We start from the raw sequence: 4,359 nt of genomic DNA, 5'->3' as shown, positions 1-4,359 counted from the left end.
ACAGGTAGGAAAATTACCTAAATTGAAGAATACTTTTTATGTGTAATAGCAAGATGTTTATTGTTATTAGATCAAAGAATCCAAGAAGGAGACTGTAAGAAGACTAGAGAAATACAATGAGGTTAGGTTTTGAAAGTTTTTTTTTTAATATCAATTAGAAAATTTTGTATATAATCCTGGAGGCAACAGAAAGTCCCTAGAGTCTATAGAGTAGGAGATTAAAATGATTGGATGAGTATTTTAGGAAAATCACTTTATTGACTGAATAGAGAATGACTTAGAATTGAGATAGATTTAATGAAGACTATTACAATAGTCCCGATATGAGGAGATGAGAGTCAGCATCGAAGTGATGAACCAACAAGTATCATATGTAATGGGGATAAACTCAAAGCATTTCCAATAAAATCAGGAGTGAAACAAAGATGCCAAGTAACACCATTACTAATCAATTTAGTATTAGAAATGTCAGCTCTAGCAATAAGAGAAGAAAAAGCAATTAAAGGAATAAAAATTGGCAATGAAGAAACAAAATTTTAACTCTTGGCAGATGATCTGTTGGTAAATTTAGAGAACCCAAGAAAATCATCTAAAAAAACACCTTAAAACAATTAATAAATTCAGCAAAGTAGCAGGATATAAAATAAACTTTCTATATATGAACAACAAAGCCTAAGAACAAGAGATAGAAAGGGAAATACCATTTAAAGTAACTAGATAACATTTAATACTTGGGAATCTACCTCCCATACAAATGTAGAAACTGTATTAACACAATTATAAAGTATTTCTCACCCAAATAAAGTCTTATCTAAATAATTGGGGAAAATACCCATGGTTAGGTATAACTAATATAATAAAAAATAACAAGTCTGCCCAAATTAAATTACTTATTCCGTGCCATACCAATCAAACTTCAAAATGACTACTTTACCAAGCTAGCAAAAAAATAGTAACAAAATTCATCTGGAGCAACAAAAGGTCAAGAATAGCAAGGGAACTGTTTAAAAAAAACTATAAAGGAATGTGGTCTGCCTCCATCGGATATAAAACTATGCTATAATGGAACTGTCTGGTACTGATTAAAAACTAGAGTAATGAATGAGAGGATTAGGATATGTCCAAAAGCAATAGTAGTAAATGACTAAAATAATGTACTGTTTGACAAACTCAAAGATATTAGCTTTTGGGATAAGAACTCACTGTTTGGCAAACATTGATGGGAAAACTAGAAAATAGTATGGTAGGCATATACCCACATCTCATGCCCTATACCAAAATGAGGTCATAAAGAGTGACACCATAGATAAATTAATAGACCAAGAAATATTCTATCAAATCTCTGGAAAGGGGACAAATTTATGATCAAACAAGAAAAAAAGTACTTATAAACTGCAAAATTTATGATTTTTGACTATAATAAATTAAAAAAGGGTTTTCACTAAAAAAAAAACAATGATGCCAAAATTAGAAGGAAAGCAGAAAGCTAGGAAACAATGTTCACAACTAGAAGTTCTGATAAAGATCTCATTTCTAAAATATATGAAGATTTATAAAGTTGCAAATCATTTTCCAGTTGATAAATGGTCAAAGAATATGAAGACAGTTTTTAAATTAAGAAATTGAAGCTTTATATAATCATATAAAATTCTCCAAATCATTATTAATTAGGGAAATGCAAATTTAAACAGTTATGAGTACCACCTCACACCTATGAGACTGACTGAGATGACAAAAAAGGGGAAATGATCAATATTGGAGACGTTGTAAGAGGATTGTGCATGGAGTTGTGAAGTGATTCAACCATTCTGGAGAGCAATATGAAACTATGCCCAAAGAGGATAAAATTGTTCATACCCTTTGACTTAGCAATTCCTATTCTAGACCTATATACAGCAGAAATCATAAAAAAGTGGGGAAAGTCACATATATTCCAAAATATTCATACATAGCAACTCTTTTTTAATGGCAAAGAATTGGAAATTGAGGGGATGCCCATTAATTGGGGAATGGTTAAACGAGTTATGGTATATGAATATTACAGTACACTTTTGTTCTATGAGAAACCATGAATGGTCAGACTCTAGAGAAACATGGAATGTATTATAAGATCTGATGCTGAGCAAAGGGAGCAGAACCAAGATAACAATGTATACATTAACAACATCGTGAGATAATCAGCTCTGATGGATAGAATTGTTCTCTGCAGTTCAAAGAACTAAAATGACTCTATTAGCTAGGGACAATGCTATCCCCATCCAGAAAAAGAAAAGCAAAACAAAACAAAACAAAATCCTTCAGAATCTGATCATTAAATTTACTTTTTTTAGATTTTTTTCAAGGCAATGGGGTTAAGTGGCTTGCCCAAGGCCACACAGTTAGCAATTATTAAGTATCTGAGGCCAGATTTGAACTTAGGTCCCCTGACTCCAGGGCTGGTGCTCTATCCACTGCACCACCTAAAAAAATATCTCTTATGTATTTCTTTCCCTTAATCTTAATTCCTCATACCAAAAAATGATTAACCTGTAAGCATGTTTAACATAAATGTGATTGCACAATATTAACCTGACTACCACTGAGGGGAAGGGGATAGGAAGGAAGAGTGGAAGGATATTTTGTAACTTAAATATATATATATATATATATATATATATATATATACATATATATGCATATGGATGAATATTAAATGATAATAAACATCCATTTGGAAAAAGAAAATATCAATTAAAACGCATTGAAGTGGTGACTATGGTCTTTCACGCAATATTTTTGAGAGATGCTGCAAACCCTTAGCAATAGATTGGATATGATCAGTGAGATGTTAAGGTGTCAAGCATGATATTTGGCTTGCAAACCTGGGGAATTGGGAGGATGGTGTTTCCCTAGAACAGCTGGGAAACCTTTTTTCACCAAGTGTCATTTGGATGTTTATAGTATCATTCATGAGTCATACAAAATTATCAACTTAAAAATTAGCCCACTATATTTGATCAAAAATTTAATTTGCCCCTAAAAATCTCCTACATTTATTGAATTTTGAAACCTGCCTACAGTTGCTATGTCAGTGTCAAAGTAAATGATTTGAAAGAACTTTCAGGCTGGATGTTTCCAGTCCCTACCCAGGGCAATAATAAGGAATAAGAGGGTAGAAATGGGGGTGGGGGAAAGGAGATAATGAATTTCATTTTGGATATATTGAGTATAATATATCTACTGGACATCAAGTTTAAGATGTCTGAAAGGCAACTGGAGATGAGAAATTGGAGGTAAACAGAGAGGTTAGGATAGAATAGGTAGATGTGGGGATCATCAGCAAAATGATGATAATTAAAGCCATGGTATTAGAAGAGATCAACAAGCAAAATAGTACACAGTAAGAAGAAAAGAAGGCTAGGTATAAGGGTAAGCCTAAGATATTAGCTGCACCCTGCCAAAAAAAAAAAGAGTGATGAAAGAGGTAAGAGAAACAAAAGAGAATAGTCTTCTGAAAATTGAGAGAGTAGAGAGTGATTAAGTATATTATAGTTTTAAAAGCTCTCAGAAAGAGTGAGGATTAAGTAAAGGCTATTAGATTTGGCCATTAAGAGATCAATGGAACCTTTGTACAAAATTTCCAGCAGAAAGATGTTTAGAATTTAGGCAAAAAAGAGTTAGAGTATTCAAAAGAAAGGAAGTGAATATTTTGATTGTTGACATATTTATTTTTATCACTCAAAGAGGAGAGATAGGAAATAATATGCAGGGTGCTAACTAGTGGGAACTTATGAATCTTATTTTTTTAAGTCTGTGAAAAATATGGGCATGTTTATTGTTGGGAATAAATAGGGAATAAGTCAAAAGACAGGAAAAAATTAATGAAAGTTAGTGAGAGGATGGGGATGATAGAGAGGGTAATCTGCTGAAACTAGGATAGAATCAGATTGTGTGTGCATGTAGACACAGGCTAACATTGGAAAATAGAATGGCAAACTCTATGTGACATGGAGTGAAGGACATAATAAAAAGGCACAGAGCTGAGATAAAGCATTAGCAATTATTTCAACTGGAGTATAGAATATTGCAAGTAATATATAACTAAAATGAAAAATAATTTGTGGACATTTTATGACCTAAGAGGTCATGTTCACAAAAATCCTGCAGAATTTAGAATTTTTCTGAGGATTTAATGATTATTTATTGTAATTGTATTAAGAATTCAGAAGCCCGAAAGTAGGACTTATTTGAGGGTGGACATAACTGTGAGTCTCTAGTAGAGAAGAAACATTACTGGACCTATACTTTAGGACAATCACAATGGTAACAGTGTAAATTGTGGTTTCAAAAGGAGAAAGGTTTAAATCAGGAAGACCAATA

The sequence above is a fragment of the Macrotis lagotis genome, chromosome 6 (assembly GCF_037893015.1).
Source record: "Macrotis lagotis isolate mMagLag1 chromosome 6, bilby.v1.9.chrom.fasta, whole genome shotgun sequence".
NCBI classification, from domain to species: Eukaryota; Metazoa; Chordata; class Mammalia; order Peramelemorphia; family Peramelidae; genus Macrotis; species Macrotis lagotis.
The sequence above is the reverse complement of the archived record's forward strand: the minus strand, read 5'-3'. Positions refer to the sequence as shown.